Source organism: Canis lupus, chromosome 31 (assembly GCF_003254725.2).
Source record: "Canis lupus dingo isolate Sandy chromosome 31, ASM325472v2, whole genome shotgun sequence".
Classification (NCBI taxonomy): Eukaryota; Metazoa; Chordata; class Mammalia; order Carnivora; family Canidae; genus Canis; species Canis lupus.
The window spans coordinates 21,138,845-21,164,619 of NC_064273.1; the positions used below are offsets into that span (position 1 = coordinate 21,138,845).

The 25,775-nt window shown below is 36.2% G+C and overlaps 1 long non-coding RNA gene across 1 annotated transcript in view; it reads right to left on the minus strand.

Moving 5' to 3' along the window:
• Positions 1–5,450: 5,450 nt before the first annotated feature.
• LOC112661856 (uncharacterized) overlaps positions 5,451–25,775 on the minus strand; it is a 41,012-nt gene continuing 20,687 nt past the window's right edge. Inside the window, exon 4 of the long non-coding RNA XR_003138045.3 lies at positions 5,451–6,218. This is a non-coding gene — a long non-coding RNA (uncharacterized LOC112661856). The remainder of the gene's footprint in view (positions 6,219–25,775) is intronic.

Below are 25,775 nucleotides of genomic sequence, written 5' to 3' on the forward strand. Positions count from 1 at the left end.
CTTCAGCTTAGGCTGTGATCCCAGAGTCTTAGGATCAAGTCCTGCAATAGGCTCCCTGCACGGAGTCTGCCTTTCCCTCTCCCTCTGTCTCTGCCTCTTTCAGTGTGTCCGTCATGAATACATAAATAAAAGCTTTAAAAAATAATAAAATAAAATAAATAAAATAAAATAAAATAAAATAAAATAAAATATAAAATAAAATAAAATAAAATAAATAAAATAAAATAAAATAAAATAAAAACAAAAACCCTCTTTGGAGACAGTCTTTGAAATATTAGTCGGTATTTTCCCAGTGTTGACCTCGTTGAAATAAATCCCTTCCTTGTTTTACCACCACTAGCCTCTCTGCCTTTGGATTTTGTCAGCAGTGAGTGGCCAACCCCAGTTTATTGAGATCCCCAAGCTGGTGCCTTTTACCCTTATGTCCTGGTTACATTATTATATTTATCTGGGTTACAATTACATTAATAGGATAACTAATCTTTCACCAACATTCCTCATCCAATTCATCTTTCCCACCCCTGGGGTTCTTCTTTCTTTTTATATAATAGATAATAAGATGTTTCTGCTCAAAACCTCTAGTAATCTTCTGTGTCTATCAGATCAAGCCAAACTCCTTCCTCTGGCATTAAAGCCCTCCAATGTCAGCTCACAAATGCTAATACTTGTGGCATCATCTCCATTAGAATGCCCTTCCCCCTCCACTCCAATGTCTACAAATATTACCCATTCTAGAGAATGGAACTGAAATCCCACCTCTTTTTTGATTAACCAGCCAAGAGTAATATTTTTTCTTTTCCAGATGATCTCAACTTGTTCTTTGTTCATACATGTCTTATGGCACTGACCACATTCTGATTTATAAAATAGTTGATATGGGCCCAACCCACTTTATGCCCTGCTTTACAACTAAGGCAGAGATCTGGGTCATCACCCTTTTTTCCTCAGTCACTCTTCTTGCATGCTCCTCGGTTTGTCTTATCAAACCCACTACTAATGGGATGCCTGGGTAGCTCAGCAGTTGAGATCCTCCCTTCAGCCCAGGGAGTGATCCTTGAGACCCACGATCGAGTCCCACATCGGGCTCCCTGCACGGAGCCTGCTTCTCCCTCTGCCTACATCTCTGCCTCTTTCTGTGTGTCTCTCATGAATGAATAAATAAATATAATATTTAAAAAAAAAAAAGAAATTTTTAATCATGTTAATCATGTTAACTGCCCACAATATAGCTGTTCTTCTAAGAATTGGAAGAGATGGTGGGAACCCCCAAGGGAAGTAACTAACATTGTTGAAGTTCTCTTAGTCTGGGGAACTCCAGACAGTGGCAAGTCGAGAGCATGAATGAAAGGCAATTTAAATCCATATCCAGAAATTATGGCTTTTGTGAGGATACTGCTCTCTATACCATTGTGCATATTCAGAGATAAAGCAGGGACAATGACCATGTGTGTGTAAAATAAATGTATAATTGGAAATTTCTCCACATTGCTCTCATGAATAAATAAATTAGATCTTAAAAACAAAACAAAACAAAACCCCACTGCTGCACTCCTTTCCTGACTTGAATTTCAAGTGTCCCAATCTCGGACGACTGGTTCCTCTCTTTTTAGCTCATTTTTTTTGGTCTCATATCCCACCAGTTCTACCATCTGATGAGTCCTGTACTTTCTCACTGCCCAGAAACATCTTTTTATTATACAAGCTGGGTGGCATGGTTTATTTTTATACACACGTGCATTTTTTTTCTCTACTTCCTTGGACTCTCTCTCCTGTCTCTGTCTTAATCACCTGGTAAAACCTCAGCTCAGAATAAGGCACATTTTCTGCCCCTTCCACAGCTGCATCTTATAGCTGTATATGGCTGGAAAAAATCATACAACCATTGTATTGGTTAATTTTATGTGTTAACTTGACTAGACTGGGGGGTGCCCAGATATTTGGTTAAAGGTTTTTCTGAGTGTGTCTGTGAGGGATATGTCTGGATGAGATTAATATTTAAGTGGATAAGCTGAGTAAAGCATAGTGCCCTCCCTTGTGTGGGTGGACCACATTCAATCCATTGAAAGCCTGAATAGAACAAATATGCTGAGGGAGAGAAAAATGCCCTCTCCTTCTCGCCCTCTGTCTCTGACTATCTTCCAAGCTTTCAGCTTGCTTTCAAACACAGACTTGGACTGAAACTTAGATCATCAGCTCTTCTGGTTTGGAGGCCTTCAGATCCAGACTGGAACTTACACCATTGGCTCTCCTGGATCTTCAGCTTGCCAACTGCAGATCTCGAAAATTCTCAGCCTCCATAATCACATGAGCCAATCCCTTATAATACAACTCTTTTTTAATAGATAGATAGATATCCAAAATATAGAAATAGATATGTTTTTATATATATTACTCGTTCTGTTTCTCCAGAAAGCACTGACTAATACAATCATGTTGATTCATCTCACTTTAAATTCATGACCAATATCTTCAATGTAGCTCTTAGTACTATATAAGCATATATTCCCTTTGTTAATTCACTGTTTTATTTTTTTATTTTTAAAAATATATATATTTATTTATTTGACAAGAGACAGTGTGCACGCATGCAAGCAGGGGGAGGGACAGAGGGAGAAGGAGAAGCAGACTCCCCACTGAGCAGGGAGCCCAACACAGGGCTGGATCCCAGAACCCTGGGGTCATGACCTGAGCTGAAGGCAGAGGCTTAGTTGTGTGAGTCACCCAAGTGCCCCTAGTTCATTCAGTTTTAAGTGGCCAAATCATACGTCCCTTTTCTTTTTAGTCATCCCAATGTTCTTTTGCTGTGCTTATGATCAGCTATTGGCCTTGCTTCTTATTTACTTAGAAAACGGAGACAATCAAAAATTAATATCCATATGTTCTTGCCTCCATCCTATCAAGGTATTTCTGTCTTTATTGTATACTTTGTCTAAAGCTTACTTTCCTTTCTAAGGAAAAACCTTCTCCATATTCATTGAATGGAAGCCCTTATCTGCTACTGAATTAATCTTACAGCAATCTTCATGTTTCATATGCCATCAACTCTTCCCATTCTGCTAGATTAATGCTATCGGAATACCATGCTTCAATATTCATTTTTATTATCAATATTAATTCTATTATCATTTTTTTCAACAAGGCTTCCTCAAGTATCTCTCCCCCTTTATGGTTAAACTTCTCTCCTCTGCCCCCATAACAATTCTATTAGCTAAGAATAGTTTTTCAAAATCTCTGCCTCAGTTTCATCATCTGAAAACTGTGCACAATTATAGCATCCACCTCTAAGAATTCTGTGACAATTAAATAAGTAAATCACCTGATTGGCACATAATTAATAAGTGTTAGATATTTTATAAATAATCTTTTATACTACAGTAGTAGAATAGAATATTATATAATAAAATATTGTCTTTACTTCTCTTTCTTCTCTCTCTAGAATCCACTCTTATTGGTAAGAATTTGTTGCATGAGTGTGTAAGAGGGTCCTGCTCAAGGTCCAGTTAAAAAATAGAGAAACCAAGCTAGATATTTCCCCAAAAAATGGGCTTAACATAGGATGTTGGTAATACGGGACACCTGGGTGGCTCAGCAGTTTAGCGCCTGCCTTCAGCTCAGGGCGTGATCCTGGAGACCCGGGATTGACTCCACATTGGGCTCCTTGCAGGGAGCCTGCTTCTCTCTCTCTCTCTCTCTCTCATGAATAAAAAAAATAATAATAAGATTAAAAAAAAAAAAGGATTGTTGGTACTAGGGGTGTTACAAAACTGGAGGACTGACAGGATGACTATCATCCCTAGAGCTATGGGAAAATGAGGAAGAAATAGTGTTACAGGCACTAGAGACTAGGGATAGAGTGGAACTGCTGTCTCGGAGATTGAGATTGGAAGAGATACGCAAGAGATACTGTCCACAAACAGAGAAAGACACAACCAGAGATGAAAAATTTTGGGTCTCTGCTGCTTATGCCTTATGATCTCCCATTAGTGCCTCCACTTGGAGAAACCCAAGATGGAGCCCACTGGAAAAGTCACCTGGAAATTGTTTGCACATACCTGGTTCATGAATTACCTAGCAGAGTAGGAGTTAAAAGAGACTAAGTAAGTTTCCAGTTAGGAGGCATTTCGATAATTGTGGCTACACAAAGAAATATAACTTTATCCTAATTCTAAAGAAGTCAGAAAAAAATCGCTGAAAATCATTTCATGATTTAAGATCTAAAATTTCATCAATTATTTTATTCATCCATATGGTTATGGCACAATATGACAGTGGAATTTTCTGCATGGAGAATGATTCTGGCTCTGGTTGTAAGGACATGGAAGTAGGTAGTATTGTAAGCACCATAGATAAGAAGAGAAAAGATATCCAGAGATGATGGATGTTATTTATTATACATAGTCAAATCCATGAATGACTTTTGGGTGGAAAGAAACTTGTTTCCATTTGCATGTGGCTGTCACCTTTTTCTTTTACCAATTGATTGTTGTAGCTGTCTGTGTGTATGTGTGCGTGTATAGAATCATACAATATGGGGGGCAGAATGATACCTGACAACTTGGTTTTGAGTTCTAGATTTGGCTTTGTTATCTGTGCGTTAGGCAGGTGAATTGATCACCTTAGGCCTCAAATACCCTACAAAGAAAATAAGGAAAATGTTAGTACTTATTCATAATGTTGTATTCAATGAGTTGAAGTATATGTAAAATTATTTAGAACTATACCTGCCACTGGATTAGCACTACATAGATGTTACCTGTCATTTTTGCTGTTTCTGTTGCTAATTTTGGTGTAGGGTTTTACAATTTTTCCTATTGTTTATTTTATCACATATTTCTCCAGATTATTTAGATTTCCACAAATTAACATGATATGTAAAGGTTATCAAATAGTCCATTCTATGGCTTGATAAATAATTTCTTCATCCTGTAATTTATCCTAATCTAAGTTTCTCAGTGGCAGCTTAGAGTTACTCAATTGTAAATGAGCCCATATGAAGTAGAAATATAAACACAACACTTGCACTGGTTTGAATACCTGATTGAATATACCCATCATTCTGTCTGAAGAATGGACCACAGGATATAATTTGATATATATATATATCGATATAAAATTTTTTCTCCCTGATATTATGCTCAAATCTTTAATCATGGAACTAAAACATTTTCCTAGGAAACTTCTCTGAGTATTACAGGGCCTGTGGAATAGGCCGTATCCCTTTTTCATCAAGAATATGCTTCCCAGAAGGAAAAGAATTGGGTCCAAATAGAGCTTATATTTCAGTTCCTTCTTTTATAACCTCTACTTGTGTCAAGGGGACTCTAATACCGTCAGTCACTTCACTACCAAGAACAGTGATTAAAGTATAAATTGCATGAAGTTCACAACTCATCAGAGATTTTTACAGATGACAGGGATTGATGTTATATTTTTTATTGGCTAACCCATAGCATGGGAATAAAAAGTGTACCTACTTCCCAGATTGAAACTTTAACAAAATCATAATAAAATGTGTTTAGATTCCTTCTAAGACATTTCCGAGAATATCTGCACACACTGTGTATGTATTGCATATTTTTTCAAGTGCTGACTTTCTATCAGAAAAAAATAAAAGTACCTTCTCAGAATCTTCCTATTCCCCAATGCCTTTCCAGTATAACTCCTCCATTAAGCACCTAGTTATTAATTATTGCTTATAATAGGTAATTTAGTTGAGACCTATTCCTGTCCTTCCAGAAATTTTAATGCAACGATATCCAATAATCATCAAATAGATGTTCAGCCTTTTTACTATTACCAAAAAGTTTTTTGTGTGTGTTTTATTTTTTTAAATTTTTATCCAACAAAATGCATAGATTCTACATATTCAGCTCAATACATTTGACAAGGCACAACACATTTCTTTTGCTACAGTTTCCTTGTGCTTCTTTTAGTGTTTGAGAGACCCATCCATGTTGTCACATGTTTCAGTAGTGGTTTCTCCTGATTTCTGAATAGTACTACATCATGAGGTTTTACCACAGTGTGTTTATCTGGTCTCATGCTGACAGGCATTTGGTTTGCTTTCAGACTTAGACTGGATTTATAGTTACCAATTACTGATTATTAATTTGTGGTGATATGAGTGTATTCAAATATATATATGTGCTTCCATGTGTGTATCCAAAAATCAGATGTATTTCCCCAGTGGACAAACTTGTAAGCCATTGATTCATTCCCTAAAAAACAAAATAAATGATATTTTTTCAGGAGAGGAAATTATTTTTTTTTCCATTATGCATAGTTTCTTTTTATACCATATTCATAAAACATTTGTCTGTCCCTATGGTCACATATAGTCCCCTATATTTTCTTTCATAAATTTTATGGCTCTAACATATACTTAGATCCATGATCCAGTATGAAATAAATATTGCTTATAAAATGGGCTAGGGGTTGAAAGTGAGGTTTATTTGTTCCATATGAATATCCAGTTAATTCAGTACCATTTGACTTGGTATCCACACACAAAAAAAAGTTTTAATGATGTTACAAGCATAACAACTTTGGAGCTTGATACTCCTCATTTAACTAGCCTAATTTGAATTAATTTTTCATGTCATGGGAAGGATATCATATTATGGGTTTTTTAAATTTTTTTAAATTTTTAAAATTTAAAATTTTTTCGAAGATTGTACTTATTTATTCATGAGAGACATAGAGAGAGAGGCAGAGACATAGGCAGAAGGAGAAGCAGGCCCCATGCAGGGAGCCCGGTGTGGGACCCAATCCTGGGACTCCAGGATCATGCCCTGATAAAGGTAGATGCTCAACTGCTGAGTCACTCAGGTGTCCCTCATATTATGGTTGTGGGACTATCTTTACCTAAAGACATATAATAAATATAACATATAATATAATGTAATTTAATATAATATAAAATGATAGTTGTTATGGACTGAATTGTATCTTCCCAAAATTCAGATTTTGATATAAAGTCAATTCAGACTTTATTTGGAGACAGAGCCTTTAAACAGGGTCACCTGAGTGGCTCAGCTGTTGATCATCTGCCTTCAGCCCAGGGCATGATCCCGGATCCTGGGATGGAGTCTCGCATTGGGCTCCCTGCAGGGAGCCTGCTTCTCCCTCTGCCTATGACTCTGCCTCTCTCTCTCTATGTCTCTCATGAATAAATAAGTAAATAAAATCTTTTTTTTAAGAATCTTTAAAGAGGTAATTAAGTTAAAATTAGTTTGTTTGGTGGTCCTTACTCCAATGATCAGCGTCCTTATAAGAAGAGAAAAAGACAGCAGTGATGCATACACACAGAGCCAAGGCCATGTGAGGATATTAACCAGAAGGTGGCCATCTGCAAGCCAAGGAGAGAAACCTCAGGAGAAATGAACCTGTTGACACCTTGATCTCGGATTTTTAGCCTCCAGAATTATTAAAAATAATACATTTCTGTTGTTTAAGCCACCCAGTCTGAAGTATTTTGTTATGGCAACCCTAGTGGACTAAAACGGCAGCCCTAGTAAACTAATTCATGGTGTTAGCCAGAAACAGATTTTCTGAATATAGGCATAGCTTGGCTTGAGAACAATCCCTAAGGAAATTTTATTCCTTAGCCCTTTTGATCATCCAGAGACGATGGTATGTGTCCAAGACAGGCTAAGACAGCTAACATAACCCTTTTCCATTGTAAGAAGCAATGATCATGGAACTACCATAGTCCTTTCTTGCCTACCCATTGTGTCCTCTTGTCGCCTGCCTTCCCACAGCAGACACTTAAGCCCAGATTCTGAAAATTTGTCTTTATAAGTTCAAGCTTCAAACAATTACTCTATCATATTCCTGCCATTTGGTTAACTTAGGCCCAAACAGAAGAAAACAAAAGGAGTATCAGTATAACCCTCTCATTTTTCCCCATTTATGACCGATTAAAGGAATAGGGAGACAATAAAGATAACAAAGGAGAGAAAATTCTTTCCCCTTCAGTCTTCCTGGTGTGGGCAGCTGATGAAAGTCAAGTAAAAATCGTGTAGAGCAGCATAAGCAATGCCAGCTTGAATTTTGTTCATGCCAAGTTAAATAACAGAAATTACCATTTCATGAGTGAATATAAACTACTGGGGATGTGGGGAATAAAGGCTAGAGTAACCCAAGATCCTTTCCACCATGATTCCATTATCTTTAGTAGTTTAATATTTTCCATTTTAAAAAAGGAGCCTGTAAAGGATGTTAAAGCTTTAATTTAAGCCTTGACTACTAAATTTTATGTATCTTGTATTTTAACACAAAATACACCATTTAGGGGAAATAGAGATTCTAAGGCCTCTGAAATAGAGTATTCTAAGGCCTCTAAAGCCATCCCAAACATCAAGAGGATCTTGAAAAACTAATTTTGGATGAAATTAATATAAACAAATGAATGTAAAGTACCAATTTAATTGGATATCAATTCTAAAATTAAGAGCTATCAAAAATTCAGAAGTTGTATGAATTAAGAGTATTACTTAATATTTATGACAGAATAGTTGTTACATGAGGTGAGTCTGCAATAGCCACATTTTTAGCCACATCAGCTTCTGAAAAACTTTAGCATTTTTTTATGTTGTCTTCTTATTTGTTTAATAAATTTCATCTGAAACCTTACCAAAAAATACTATATACAAGCAATATTTTGACATTATGATTTTAGGAAAAAGCACACATACCAGTTTACTTAACACAAAGATTTTCATTGACAAATGTTTTATGAAACAAATTTGAATTGTACAACTTATATGGAGGAGTCCAAAACTCTTTTTGTTTTGTGTACTTATATGAAATGGGAGAGATGATGGGATACCATATGCTATGACTTTGGTCAGTTGTGTGCATTTGGTTTTTCCATGATTTTCCAGGCCTTCAGATTTAGCCTTTATTTTTCCCTAGAAGTATTATCCTATGGTAAAAATCTATTTTAAATGTATTTTAGCTCCTAAAAGATTGAAAAATTTTCAAAGAACATGATATGAAAAGAAGAAAAAGGAAAGCATACATTAAACTCTACCACATTTCATTTATGGAAAAATTGTATTTAATTTCAATTTATAACTTACATAAACTTATTTTCAATATTCACTTGACATTCGTTTCTGTCTGAAAATTGTTTGGGAATTTTGAGTTAGGATGGTATGTATCTTTTTTAAGATTTTATTTATTTCTTCATGAGAAACACAAAGAGAGAGGCAGAGACACAGGCAGAGGGGGAGAAGCAGGCTTCCTGCAGGGAACCTGTTGTGGGACCAATCCCAGGACCCCGGAATCATGACCTGAGCCAAAGGAAATGCTCAACCACTGAGCCACCCAGACGCCCAGTATGTATTTGTTTAAAATTAAAGCTAAAAATCTTTTTTACTTAATTTTTTTCACTTAGGTGTAGAGTCCTCAGGAATGAATTAAAGTGATAAGAAAAGGTATGGGTATTTTATGATTTTAAAAAGTAGTTCTACCTTTAAAATATTTTACAAATGGAATCAGAATAAAACTATCTTTACTAAGTAGTAGAATCCATAGCACTGGTGTGATATAAAACATGTGTGCTATTATTTTTTCTCTGAATGGCCATAGACAGCTGGTGCTGGAGGCATTATTTGATTTCCAGTGAGGTGAAACCCAGCATCTGAACATAGCAACCCCTTGTAAAATGACACCTGTTTCAAATCTAAAAGCTTCAAGGCAATGTTTTATTGTTCCATATATTGTCCTAAGATCTCGATAAAATACTCTTAGGGGTTTGGATTTCCCACAATTCCTGATGGTGACAGAGTAGCACAAAATTCAACTGCCACTCAGCAAAAATGTCACTCAATATTCTTTACCTCTTCAGTCTCTTTATGTATATTGTAGACCTCAGTTTTAACCTTTCACATAACATGCCAAAATAACTGCTTTTATAAACTGGTTAGCACAAGACTCCATAGCATATTATCTTATCCAAAGAAGCAAATAACACAAATTTATCTAGAATACTTTCTGTTAAAAGTAAATAAAATGCTTTATGTTATAAAAGCTTAATTTTAGACTATAGTCAACTTTTTTTTTAGTACTTTCAACATAACAGTAATAATGGTTTATTCTAATTTCCTATTTAAAGAAGACACTTATTATCTTTGTGTAGTTTGAGGTTTTACTGTTGAAAAAGAATTCTGCAAATGCCACTCAGTAAATTTTCAATTTGGGACACCTGAGTGGCCAGCCTTTGGCTCAGGGCTGGAATGCCTGGATTGAGTCCCACATGGGACTGCATGGAGCCTGCTTCTCCCTCTACCTGTGTCTCTGCCTCTCTCTCTTTTTGTGTCTCTCATGAATAAATAAAGTCTTTTTTTTTAAAAAAAGGAAAGTTTCAATTTTAGATATCTGAGAAAATATTATCACAGTTTTCTTAGACTAACAAATTTTTGTTGATTTTTTAAAAACAAAGTAATAGGCAATATTTTCCCTATTTTTATACCATATAAATGTATATTTGCATAAATTTGGTAAATTTATATATACTATATATTATATGCTATAATTACCATAATATTTACTGTATATGCTATAAAATGAATTCATATAAATAAATTTGAGTATTTACATATTACATAGAAAAGAATTAAAGGAAAAATATAAAATATATAAATATATAAATCCAGATGGTATTTAAGCCTTCTTTTTTTATAAATGAGAAGGGAAAGCTAATATTAATTATTCTTACAAGAATAAGATAAATTCTTCTTTAAAAAAAAACACATGTTTATTTAGTCTTCCCTTTTGGAACTGAAGGTAAAGAGAAACCAGTATTCTGGCGACATTAAAAAATATTGAAAATGTGATGTTTTGGGACGCCTGGGTGGCTTAGTGGTTAAGCATCTGCCTTCCGCCCAGGGCATGATCCCCTGGTCCTGTGATCAAATCCCACATCGGGCTCCTTGCATGGAGCCTGCTTCCCCCTCTGCCTCTGTGTCTACCTGCCTCTCTCTCTCTGTGTCTCTCATGAAAAAATAAATAAAATCTTTTTTAAAAAAGTGATGTTTTGTAATGACCAGAAGAGTGTGCTATCTGGTTTTAAGGTCATTCCTTCTGTATCATTCAGTTTGAGTGCATTCAGGTCTTTTTTAAAAGATTTTATTTGACACAGAAAGAGAAACTGCACAAGCAGGGAGAGAGGCAGAGGGAGAAGCAGGCTCCCCACTGAGCAGGGGCTCCATCTCAGGATCCTGGGATCATGACGTCAGATGCTTAACCTACTGAGCCACCCAGGCACCCCAGAGTGCCCTCAGGTCTTGTTTGTCTTAATCAACAGATTTTTTTCAGGGAGCATATATATAAACATATATATATATATATATATATATACACACACATATATATATATGTGTTTACTTGGTTTTACTAATATTAGAATATAAAGAGAAAATAAAAATGTGTCAAAAAATATCAACCTATGTTTAAGTAGTTATATTAGTTAAGCATTAAATTTAGTTCTGGGGGGGATCCCTGGGTGGCGCAGCGGTTTAGCGCCTGCCTTTGGCCCAGGGCGCGATCCTGGAGACCCGGGATCGAATCCCACATCGGGCTCCCGGTGCATGGAGCCTGCTTCTCCCTCTGCCTATGTCTCTGCCTCTCTCTCTCTCTCACTGTGTGCCTATCATAAATAAATAAAATAAAATAAAATAAATAAATAAATAAATAAATAAATAAATAAATAAATAAATTTAGTTCTGGGCATCCTGGCAAGTTAAAAATGAGAATATGATAGATTATCTGTCATTATCTGATTTAAAAAAAAACAATATACCTATTCATCAAAAGAGATCATTTTTCTCCTGGCATTAAATCATCCAGTCAATGTATCAATTTAACAGACAATATAACATTAAATTGAATTCTTAAGTTATATCATGATGGCTTATTCAGGAGATCTATCAATATGGAATTGAGAACACATCAAAGGAGTCTATTTCTAATCACTTACCCCATCATTATGCAAAAGAGTAGCCGTTTGGTTTAAGAATATTCATTTTACAAAGTATTATTTAAATAAGAGTAAATACATTCAGTCTTATTTCTAAGTAAATACATTTATTATCTTTATTTATTATTATTATTTCTAAATACAATTAATAAATAAATTAGTGTCTTCAAGCATTGTCAAAAATATTACAATGTCTTCCACACTTTAATGTTTTATTTTGTTTTGTTTTGTTTTGTTTTGTTTTTTGTTTCTCTCTGGGGCAAATTGCAATCTGTAATCAGCTTGACCTTCCTCACATAGGTAATTCAATGCAACAAACATTTATGAAGCAAATACTTATATTTTCCAGACATTTTGCTAGGGTCTGAGGACATAAGAGGTTGGGCACTGCTCACTGTTTTCAATTGTGAAGCTAGGTTTGGATTACCCTTTGTGTTGACACACCCACTGCGGTAAATGTGTCTCTGCCAGAAGCATTATCAGTACTAATACATTTTAGTACATTTTAAAGCGTTATCTCTTTTGCAAGAAAATTTGTAGACACTTTCTGATAAACAACACTGTAATGTATGTTTCTAATTATTTTAATTTCATTCTCAAGTAGGAATTGTACTTATGGAAATGCCCATTTGACATTCTAAATGTTCCTGTTATTATTGACATAACATAGCTCTCCTCCTGCCTGCATGATTCAAATGCACAGAAAATCTATCAGAATGAACATTTCTAAACTCGAAGCAAAGTTTCATCAGTATTTTCCCAGTGTCCAGGTGCACAGTTGGATGAATCTGTCATTTCTCTCTCTTCAGAATTACTTGGCCTAAACTGGTGGTTTCCATGTATCAGCATGTCATCCTTAATCCTCCAAATATAACACTGGGGAGAATGAAATAAATTGGAGACTCTAATCCCTCTTTTTGTTGCATGGTCATTTTGAGAGTGGGCAGATCAGCTTTGATAGTGGATTACTGGATGCCACATGTTCTCATTGGAACATCACAAATTGGATTTAACACAAAAATACATTTTTCTGATCTCTAAACAGCACCAGCTGAATCCATATTTTTCATGAATGTCCCACTATGGTACTTGGTGTTCTCTTCATGACGTAGCCAGTTTATTAATTCCCTTTTAGTACAATTTCCAAGAATTTTTGCATCTGTCATTTGGAGCTGAGTATTATGAAGCTTCACCACTATTCTAGGCAATAGGAACATGGTCTCATTGCTGCATTTCCTGACTTTAGATGCCAGTGAAATGTCTTTAAATGGCTTTAAGTTAGTTGGCTTCAACTTACATAAAGGAATGCAACCAGCTATCTTTTGGGAGCTTACCTTAAGCCTCAAATTGGCAGTTTGAGCACATGTGTTTGTAGGAGGTAAAGACCCTGATTTCTAGAGCTGCATTTTGACAACATTCTATCACTATGGCTAGGTGTAAACAAAATGGAATTGATTAGGATTACCCATTTTCTCAAAGTTCATGTATTTTTTGGTGGACAAATAAGAAGAATTTGCTCCCCCATAACATTACCTGACTGATGTATAGGAAAGAAAATGTCATTTATGCCAACTCAAACCCAAACATATCCACATGTCTGGTCTATCAAAGCCATTTAACTGGCCAGATATCATTGAAGAAAGAGGGTTTCCATCAACTCAACTGAATTTAAAAAAAAATGTCTTTATTCACCTATTCACTCATTAATTCAAAAAATATAAAGCATATTATGGAAAAGTGAGTTTAGGAGAATACCTAAAAGATGAATCAATGTTTCCTCAGTCCAAATGGTCTTAGAATTACAAAAAACCATGTAAGTTTCAAGTTTCTTCTCAAAAGCAGATGCTGTGCTAGTTACTCTACATTCTACTCTACTTTCAAAGATGTATCTACCATACTCACTATTCTCCGGAATTCCCCCAGTAGTGGAAGAGACAGTCCTCTGAAGAATAATAGTAATGGAATAACTCCTCCAATAGAAATGTCAATACAAGGTGATTGGTATTTTACATTCATTCATGTAAAAATAAGTTTTATGTATGATATTTTTGTGCCATGCACTTCCATTTGTGCTCATAACCTTATTCGAAAGGTATGTTTTACTTCTCTCCCCTGGAAAAGGGAAACTATTTCCTGCAGTTCTTTTCCTATAGCCAAATGATATTGAGATTTCTGTTGTTGAGATCTTAACAGCCTAGTAACCAGGAAAGGAGATGAGGGTAGATCTGGAGGATGAGATACACATGTTCCTACAGCAGAGATATTCTACTGAGAAAGGAGTATGCAAGCCTTTAATAGGGAGGAGTAGGCTAATTCTTTTTTAAAAACTATTTATTGGGATCCCTGGGTGGCGCAGCGCTTTGGCGCCTGCCTTTGGCCCAGGGCGCGATCCTGGAGACCCGGGATCGAATCCCACATCGGGCTCCCTGCATGGAGCCCGTTTGTGTCTCTGCCTCTCTCTCTCTCTCTGTGACTATCATAAATAAATAAAAATTAAAAAAAATAAAAAATAAATAAATAAAAACTATTTATTTATTTATTTATTTATTTATTTATTTAGAGGAGAGAGAGAGAGTGGGGGGGGGGGGGCAGAGGGAGAGAGAGAATCCCAAGCAGACTCCCCACTGAGTGCAGAGGTCAAAGTGAGGCTTGATCTCACAACCTCCGGAACATGACGTGAGCCAGAATCAAGAGTTGGATGCTCAACTGACTGAGCCACTTAGCTGCCCCAGGAGTGGGCTACCTGCATATGAACAGATGGGATGGGGGAATCTGAGAAAAAAAGATTGTTTAATCACAAGAGTATTGTGATACATTACCCTAGCTTTCCACTGATTCCTTTCCACTGATCCCACCACCACTCCCAACCCTCCACCACCGATTCACTGTGAGAGAAAGTTTTAAAAACAATATGGCTCCCTTCTGCCAGAGTCATCTGTGCTAATATAATACTAGTGACAGGACCTAGATGTGAGCTAGCAAAGGATTAAGCTCCTGAATTCTCTTATTTCTCTGAACAGTCTTGGCAATAATGATTGCAGGTTGGGGTCTGGGAAACCGAATCTAAGAAGATTAACATGCAAGAACTTTATTATAGAGCACATGACAACCTCAAAAAGAAATGCAATGAAGCACAATTGGCCAGAAGGAAAGGATGACTGTGATGTCATCTAAACAAAGCCCTAAGTAATCTACAAGGAACTCTGGAGCTAATATGGCTCTTCAGCATTGTATGTGTTGTGGTAAAGTGTAGGCTTTCTGTTCTTGCAGCTATCATCGTTACATGCAGCTTATCTCTAGGAAAGCAGTATGACCTTTGCCAAACCAGTTGATTCCAACATGGGGCACTTTCCAGAAAGGACTGTCACCTAAGAATTGTTAGGTAGCAACATTATGAGAATCTGAGGGACTTGGTCTTTTTTTTTTTATGATTTTTATTATTCACGAGAAACATAGAGAGGGGGAGGGGAGAGACACAGGCAGAGGGAAAAGCAGGCTCCATGCAGGGAGCCTGATGTGGGACTCAATCCCGGGACTCCAAATCACGCCCTGGGCTGAAGGCAGATGTCCAACTGCTGAGCCACCCAGGCATCGCAGGAACTTAGTCTCTTAGCCCTGAAAGAGAGTCTAGGTGGCTTATTACAAAATCCATTCTAGAAATTTCCTAGGTAGTACTAGCTTCTAGTACATGCAGCCACTTTCAATAAGATAGAGAGAAGTGGCATTCCAGAAGCTCTGGCAGATGGACATATAAACCTCAAGCAGTGTACCCAGGTCCCTGTGGTTTTCAGGGGACTCAGATTAACTGAATCATCTGGATAAGGACCATAGGCATTCTACAAAGGCTAAGGGTGCAGCCCTCCACAAGACTACTCTTAATTCAGACACCAACCATAAGCCTGAGAGTTTCCAGGGCCACCCTTACTTCTGACAAACTGGCTACAAATTTGAGGATTATTACTCCCTCTGCAGGTTTGAGAATTCCTACAATTGACTCACAGAACTCAGGAAGGCACTACAGTTAGTGCAGTTTTATTGCAGCAGAGGAAACTCAAATCAAAGCCAACCAAAGAAAAGACATAGATTAGAGTCTCAGAGGATTACAAACGCAAAGCTTCCAGTGCCTTCTCCTTATAGAATCAAGATATGTCGCCCTCTCCACACATCAGCGTGTAACAATTCACACAGCATATTGCCATCCAGGGATGCTTTCCTGAGTCTAGGTCTCCAGAGTTTTTATTGGGGTTTCATTATGTAGGCATGATTAATTGACTCATTGACTATAAGAGTAAATTCAATCTCCAACCCCATCCTCCCCTCCCCAGAAGTCGAGCTGATACAAAGCTGGAATTCCCTAACCATACTGTTGGTCTTTCTGGTCAGGTCAGCCACTATCCAGAATCTTCTCTCAATAGCACTATCTGGAGTCCTACCATGAGTCAACTCATTAGCATAAGCCACCAGGCTCCTCTATAAGTAACCATAAGTACTTAGAGAATTTCCAAGGATTTAAAAGCTACTTCCAAGAACTGAGGACAAAGGCCAACCAAATCCTTTATTATAGAGAAACCATCCACTCCATTGAGCAAATAGGATCTAAAAGACTTCATGGCTTAGAAGAATGCATTTGTTCATTACATATGTGACTCAGCACTCTCCTTCATATAACTTTTTACCAGTTTGGAAGGAAAGAACAGAGGGTAGAGAGTGGGGGAAAAAGGGAAAGGACTTAGAAAAACTGACCTTCCCCATAAAATACTTTAATACCAGTCCTGAGACCAAATTGAACTTGGAAAACATAGTGGGGGGAAAATGGCTTTTTTTTTTTTCAGTTCAAGCTAAGATTTGTCTGATATTCAGTGAAGTTAAGGCTCTTAAGGAAAGTCATAGAAAATGAAGAAATTAATGTTTCCTCATTCATTAGAAAATAATGAGTGTGTTTGAGATGATATTTTATATTTATTGAACATATATCAGCCTCAAATCTAGAAGCTTCAGATACAATTAATAAACAAATATAATTCCCCCCCATAACCTTCACACTCTAGTGTGAAATATAAACATTTGCACAAACAATTCTAAAAAGGTATAAAACTTCTGTCATAGTGTAGAAAAGAGTCCTATAGGAACATCTAAGCATTCTTGGAAGATGTAATCAGAAAGATTCCCAGAAACAGTGTCTAAAATGAGACTTGAAGAATGAATCAATATTCTATCAGTGAATGAGGTTGTAGAATTACCCGCAAACCAGAGGTTTTAGTGTTTCATTTCAAAGATATTGATTATCTGTAGACTCAGATCCACGAATGGGAAAGCATCGGGCAGAACTTTCCAAATTACCCAGTTTTCTCTCATGTATCCAATATAAACACATGTGACCAAATGTTGCTAGTATGATTGTAGGTCTTCTGCTCCATGGCACAAATTCTCTCCTTAGGCCCGTTTAGTTCTAAAGTCCATCAATAATCAAGATTTAGAGAATATAATACTAAATCTGTGAAAACCAAGGAGAATGATTAATATAGCATTAGACAGAATCAAGATTTGACAAGAATTTGAGAGACTGGAGTAGTTTAATAATTAAATAAAATAATTAGATCCTGGTCCAGAAAACAACAATAGGAGTAGAAATACTACAAGATTTAACTTTGTACTATGGATGATGAAAAAAACAGACATTAAGAATTTAGTTAATTCTATACCTGATAGGAAATACAATATGCCTATCAAATACCAATGCAATCTTTTGGGTTTTATAGTAAAAATAGAGTATCTGCAACATGAGAATGAAAGCTCTTTGTTGTGCCCTACTTGGAATATTAGATTTGGTTCTGGGCACTATACCTAATTTACACAAATTGGTTCTGCCCTCTGGTTTAAAGAATTAATGACATAAATACAACTAACACAAGATATGAAGCAGTACATGTTGAAGGATAAAGTCAAGAATTTTGTCAATAGCATATTCAATGAGATTCACATCATATTCAATGATTAACATCATATACATTTCATGGGGGTACTTACTGTGTAAAACACTGTCACAGATAGCAGACACACAGTCTCTTTATCTTAAGGAGTTCATATTCCTGTATATATGTGAAATTTAGCCTGATTATGAAACTGAACTGAGAGTTAAAATAAATCAGAACAGAAAAACTATCCTTGAAATATTGGGGTCAATATTGAGCATGGCTGCAATTTGAATAATCAACAGTGACTTATAAATTAGTTAAGACAAGTAAAGAGCAATTAGAAAAAAAAATTAAGAGTTTAAGGAATGTGTAATATATGTTAATTCGAGACTTACCACAAAGATCACATACCCTCAAAGAAAAAAGGACTATTGATCAGTCAAAGCTCAGTTTATTTTATTAAAAACATTTAGACATGGAAAACATCACCTTTATAAACTCTTAATAGTATTAAAGAGTGAGAAAAGGAAAGGATATTCATAGTTTTAACTTCCTGGACTCCAGGGGCGTAATGTAGGACTTAGAAGACAAGAGAAATGATTGAGAGTTCATGTCAGAGTTCATGACATAATAGCTTAAGATTAGTGGACACAGCAAAGCCAAAGTCTGGAAACCAATCTTGGTGAGCCACTGTCCTGACATGCAAACTGTTTGTCCAAGTGAGCAGTTGGTTGCCATGATTAGATATCTATTTGCCCAGACAAGCCAACTTGGGTAAGTTGGTATGCAGATTTCCTGAAGTAAACAATTTTTTCACTAGTTTGCAGTCTTATCTCCCTAAGAATTTCCTGGGCAAATGGCTAGGTTTTGTTGACAGAGGTTGTCTTGGTACTGGGTCATTTTCCAGGTGAAGCTAGAGTATATATATATATATATATATATATATATATATATATATATATTTGAGAGAGAGAGAGAAAGAGCACAAGCAGGGGCGGGGGGGGGGGAGTGCAGAGAGAAAAGGAGAAGCAGACTCCCCAATGAGCAGGTAGCCCAATGCAGAGCTCGATCCCAGGACCCTGACAGATCATGACCTGAGCCAAAGGCAGACACTTAACTGACAAAGACACTTAACTGTCTGAGCCACCCAGGCACCACCATTTTAGTGGTCATTCTGTAAGTATACAATCGATTCCACCCCAAATTTGATTTGGGTATTGAAACTGGTGACACAACACATATACCCAGATGATTAGAAAGGTTTATGACTTGAAGTCTCAGGGAAAGCAGAGTAAACCTCTTAAGCAAGTCCCAAATGGCTTAAAAGAGTAAGGAAAGAAGATTGGTTCAGATCTTTTACTGTGGTTGTAAAGTAGGGCTGACTTGAATAGACATTTCTTCAAAGAAGACATACCAATGGTCAACAGGTATATGAAAAGATGTTCAATGTCACTAGTCATCAGGGAAATGCAAATTAAAATCACTGTGAGATATCGTAGGACACCTGTCAGGATGATTATTATCAAAAACTGTAAACAAACAAAGATACCAAGTGTTGATAAGGATGTGGGGAGATTTCAATCCTTCCACAGTGTGGTAGGAATACAAAATGAAACCCGTATGGAGGTTCCTCAAAAATAGAAAAATAGACCTGTCATATGACCCAGCAATCCCATTCTTGACAGATATCCAAAAGAATTGAAATCAGATCTCAGAGAGATATTAACATTCCCATGTCAATTGCAGCACTATTTACAATAGCCAAGATGTGGAAACGCCAAGTGTCTATCAACAGATGAGTGGATAAGGGAAAGGCGGTATATACCAATAAAGGAATACTATACGAACTTAAAAAAAGAAATTCTGCAATATGCAGCAACGTGGATAAACCTGAAGGACTTTATGCTAAGTGAAATAAGCCAGTCACAGAAAGACAAATACTGCATGATTCCATACATATGGATATTTAAAATAGTCAATATCATAGAGTCAAAGAGTGAAGTAGTAGTTGCCAGGGGGCTGAGGAAGGGAAACCTGGGGAGTTTCCTAATCGATGAGCATAAAGCTCCAGTTATATAAGATGAATAAGCTCTAAAGATCTGCCATACAATTTTGTACCTATAGTCAACAATAATGCATTATATACTTAAAAGATTGTAGTAAGAAGGTAGAGCTTATGTTAAGTTTCTTAATACAGTAAAATAAAGGTCTTTTTTTTAAATAAGAAAATAAAGAAAGTGCCAAAAGACATGAAAATAAAAATGCAGTTAAAGTGAATTTCTTGAACAGGGGCAGGAACTTACATGGTCTGGGTCTCCCTCTAGCACCAAAGGAGTGAGCACCCAGATTTTCTTATCAGTTTGCCCAAGAGTGGAGCAGAAGAGCAAGAAGAAGCCTGGAGACTTAAAAGATGTTAGTAGTCAAATATCAAAAAAATATAGTAAGACTTCCTATTATGTCCTGATCCATTTTCAGCCAAAAATGTAACTTGGGAATGTTGAATAGGGAATGTTGAACTCTGACATGAACTCTCAATCAAGAAAGATCCAGGAGATAAATCTCTTGGTAACAATATCACCACAGAGATCTAAAGTAAAAGAGTTTGAGATTGAGCATAAATGGGGCATCATTTTTTTGTAAGCTTTATAAAAACAAGACAGTTTTGGAATATACACCATTAATTCCTTAATTCTTTACCAAACTCTAATTTGCAAAAGTTTGGTTAAAAAATATCTAGCAAATAGGAACTGTCCACATGGATTGTTTCAGTGCAGAAACAAAACTCCCACCCTACATATGTCATGATTTCTGGATCTCTGGCCTCTTATGTTTGCCATCAGAAAAAGTCACTTAGGAAACTTGCAGATTTGTTACAAGAAACTGGTACATAAGAAAAACAAGCACCAAAATGAAAGAACACAAACCCAATAGTCTGTTCATGACACATTTTAGCCAAAGTATGATCAAATACTGCCCAGGTATTAATATTTATATTAAGGAGCGATAGGGGTTGGAAAAGGCAATATTAAGAATAGGGACCTTATCATTGTCAAGAAGTATCATGTCTCTATAAAGAAGTCACGAATATTAAACAAGCATAAAAAAGAAAAAGTTTTGTCATTTGCAGCAACATGGAAGGACTTAGGAAGCATTAAATGAAATAAGTTAGAGAAAGACAAGTGACATGATCTCAGTTGTACATAGAATTTAAAAAACAAAGAAAGAAAAGAACCAGAAACAAACTCTTAGGAACAGAAAACAAACTGGTGGTTGGTAGAGGGGAAAGGGGTAGGAGGACAGGTGAAATAGGTGAGGGGATCAAGAGGTACAAACTTCTAATAAATAAATAAGGGGCACCTGAGTGGCTCAGTGGTCTGCCTTTGACTTAGGTGGTGATCCCGGGGTCCTGGGATTGAGTCCCTCATTGGGTTCCTCACAGGGAGCCTGCTTCTCCCTCTTCCTGTCTCTGCCTCCTTCTGTGTGTCCTTCATGAATAAATAAATAAAATCTTTAAAAAATAAATAAATAAATAAGTCATTGGAATGTAAGGTACAACATAGGGAATATAGTTGATAATATTTGAATAATTTTGTATAATGACAAATGGTAACTACATCATTGAGATGATCATTTTGTAATATATAAAAATATTGAATCAATGTGTTGTAAACTCAAAACTAATATAATATTTTATGTTAATGATAATTCAAAAATATTTTATCTGCAAAAAAAGGAATAGAGACTATCACTATCAAAAGGTATGTGTCTGTAAAAAAATCACAAATGTTAAACAAGGAAATGGAAGGAAGATATCTAAGAAATAAAGGGACACAAAAGCACAAAGATTAAGGCATAGCAATCCATAGCTCTGTTTATCTTGTTCTACAGAACTTGGGCAGTAGGGGTCCACTTCAAGCTGTGAGTGAGCTATGTGATTAGATAGTATCATGTAGAAGCTCTTTTCTGCAGTCAGATACTTCTGGAAGCTTCTCCCCAAATCCTCAGTTTGAGTTCTCTTACTGATACAGTTCCTATAATTTGAAGATGACTGATGTTTATTTAATTGAGGGATGTGAATCCAAGGATCAACACCCTAACAGCCACTCAAGGCTCAGGGGCAGACATCCTTGAATGTCTTTTCCAGACTGTAAATTGTGAAGAAATTATTTCAGAGGATATTCACAGAAAAAGTTTCTGCTATCTTTTAGTAATATGATCACAGGAGGCCTTTAAAATATTTTACTATATTAGTCTTTATTAAGGCAGCCTCTGGGATTGGGAATGATATTCAAAGAGTTCAAAGTTTCTGAAAGCTGGTTCAAGTTTAAAAATTCCATTTGTCCTTTCTAACGCATCTGAAGATTGACAGTGACATGGACACTGGAATTAATGTAATGACTTACAAAACTCCTTAACAGTTTTGGTGCAGTGAATGCTGCTATCTATCCTCAGAAAAAGAGCACTGAGATGCCTTAAGAGAGGAAATTAAAAGTCAAACAATTTTTTTAAAAAGTGAAACAACTTTTTTTTTCTTATCCCTGTAACAGCTGAGCCTTTTATCCATCTTGACTATAAATATGTAATAAACAAAACATATTAATAACCCCAATTGCTGGAGCAATTGTTTAAAATTCATTTGAAGGTGCTCAAAGAAGCTTTAAGGGTTTGACTCAGTCTCTATCACACCTTCACAATTTTGTCGGCATAAGGATGCCTGGATGGCTCAGCGGTTGAGCGTCTGTCTCCCTTTGGCTCAGGTCCTGAATGGAGTCCCTCATCGGGCTCCTAGCAGGGAGCCTGCTTCTCCCTCTGCCTCTGTCTCTGACTCTCTCTCGCTCTCTCATAAATAAATAAAATCTTAAAAAAAAAAAAAAAAAAACTTGTCTGCATGGTGTTGCAGGCACCTAGGACATTGACAACAGCCACTCTTGACTATGCATTTAAAGTTTCTGCAGAATATTGTTCTAATATTTTTTAAGTTAATTCTAGACCTAACATGGGGCTCAAACTCACAACCTCAAGATCAAGAATTGTGTACTCTACAGACTGAGCCAGCCAGGCACTCCTCAGAATATTGTTTTAAGATAACAGCAAGTGTATACCTACTGTGAAGATAATATTGAAGAGCCTTGTTCAATATAGTATGTTAACAAACATTATGAGAACGGGGGAGAATAGGATCTTATTTTAAGACATAACATAAAATCAATCCATGAAAATATACTCAATAGTTACCTTGCAAGTAAGAATATGTTACAAATAGTAGGAGCATTGAAAAAACTCCTCAGAGCCTTTATACCCTAAAATATAGTATGAGTATTTCTGGTTAATAAGATCATTGAAACCTAGGGAGACTTGGGTGGCTCAGTTGGTTAAGTGCCTATCTGCCTGTGGCTCAGTTCATGATCTCAGGGTTCTGGAGTCCAGCCCCTGAATCGAGCCCCTGCATTAGGCTCACTTCTCAGCAAGAAGTCTGCTTCTCCCTCTCCTACTGCCTCTCCCCACAGTTTGTACACTCTTTCTCTCAAATAAATAAATACAATCATTTAAAAAATCATTGAAACCTATGGGGAAAACATAGACAACTATTGTACCAATATGTGTGTTTAAATTTTAGTATATTTTTAGCTTTAAAAATGTGCAATCACAGATGCCTGGGTGGCTCAGTAGTAGCACATCTGCCTTTGGCTCAGGTCATGATCCCAGGGTTCTGGGTTTGAGTCCTCCATTGAGCTCCCAGAGGGGAGCCTGTTTCTCTCTATGTCTCTGCCTCTCTCTCTGTGTCTCTCATGAATAAATAAAATCTTTAAAAAAAAGTTCAATCACTGAAATGTATTTATATTAACACATTTTACTTATACAAAATTAATCTAGAAAACGTAAACTTCCTTTGAAATTTGTTTATTTTTAAAGATTTTATTTATTTCAGACAGAGAGACAGAGAAAGAGAGAAGAAGAATGAACAGGGTGGGTAGTGGTGATGGGGGGTGGTGGGAGTGAGGCAGAGAGAGAAGCAGACTCCCTGCTGAGCAGGAAGGCTAAGGTAGGGCTCAGTCACAGGACCCTGGGATCATGACCTAAGCCAAAGGCAGTCGTTTAACTGAGCCACCCAGATGCCCCTGTTAAGATTTTTTTTTAATCCTAAATTCTTTAAACCAAAATATGGAGAATGTCAAGCAAATCTACTAATTTACATTATGCATTGTTTTAAAAGGTAAAGGGTTAAAGTTTCGTATTTCTTGGTAGCTTTTTGTTTTTAAGATTTTAATTATTTATTCATGAGAGTGAAAGATAGAGACAGAGACATAGGCATAGGGAAAAGCAGGCTCTCTATGGGGAGCCCAAGACTGGACTCAATCTGGTGGGATCACGCCCTGAGCCTAAGGCAGATACTCAACCACTGAGCCACCCAGGCATCCCTTTTGGTGGTTTTCTCAGAAAATCCAAAAGTAGTTTAAGACCTTAATTATAAGGATCCAAGATATCTTAATAATTCTACTGTTTGGAATTTATGACATGAGACAGGAGTTGTCAGAAGAAAAAAGTTATGAATCTAAGCTATAAATATCTAACGTAAGAAATAACTAAAGGTGAAAATTGAAAATGCATAGAAATGACAATGATTGGAAATTTTTAACTTTTGTGGGCATCTGGATGGCTTAGTTGGTTAGGTATTTGACTCTTGATTTCAACTCAAATCATAATCTTGGGGACCATGGGATCGAGCCCCTATGGGCTCCAAGCTCAGTAAGGAGTCTGCTTGTCTCTCTGCTCCTCCCTCTGCTTCTCCCCCTGCTCTCTCTCTCATAAATTAATTAGTTAATTAAAAAATCTTTTTTAAAAAAATAAACTTTTATTTTTCAAGAATAAGAATTTTTCTAAAATAATTCAGAAGTATGTCAAAAATTTAAAGATTAGAGGGAATATTTTAAATGATGAAATTGAAATGATGTGAAATGATTTTTGCTCATTTTATTTACTTAAGAGTCAATATATAAAGCTACCTGGGTAAGTTTAGTTAACTAATAGCTGATGCTTATTATCAAGCCAAATTATTTTCTTTCATTATTACAACAGAAATCATTTGAGATGAGCCCTTCATTATTTTGGTAATCTTAATAAAGATAAAAGATTCATAAAGATAAAAGGCTGGTTTAATCAATAAGTGAGATAATAAAATTCAGTAATAGTAGATTTTTAGTTTTACCAAAATATTAGCTAATCCATGGGATCTAGTTACACACTAAATAAGGGACAATGCAAAAAAAGAAGAAGAAAGAAGAAAGAAAGAAGAAGAAGAAGAAGAATTAGAAGAAGAAGAAGAAGAAGAAGAAAAGGAGAAGAACAAGGAGAAGAACAAGTAGGAGAAAAGGAAGAAGAAGAAATATTGCAGCTCTTAAAAATAGGGAGCTTGGATTATCAAAGAGAAGAAGCTACCTTCCTTGATTTTTTTTTTTTTTTTGATCCAGGAAATTTTAAAAACTTTTTTTCTTATTTTATCTATTTCTTTAAATCTTGCTTTCAGCAACATTGCATCTGTTATATTGATCCCTATAATAAAGCAAAAACAAAGAAATAAAATATTCTGGGTGTTAAAATTCAGTTTGTGGGAATATATCTAGAAAATATTACTCAACCAAAAGAGCCCTAAAGTATAATCAACAAAGTGAGGTGGCCTCTAATGGCTTCAGCCAGACCTCACTGTTGTGTTATGATGCTGCAACATGAGTCTACTGGCTAGGACTTCCCAAGGTCCGGATGATACTCGAGGCTACTTGATCTCTACCTTCACTTACTGAATCTGCAAGGAATGCTATCAATTACTCATTCAGCCATTTTGCAAACATCCTTGAAGTCCTTGCATGCACTTGTACCTT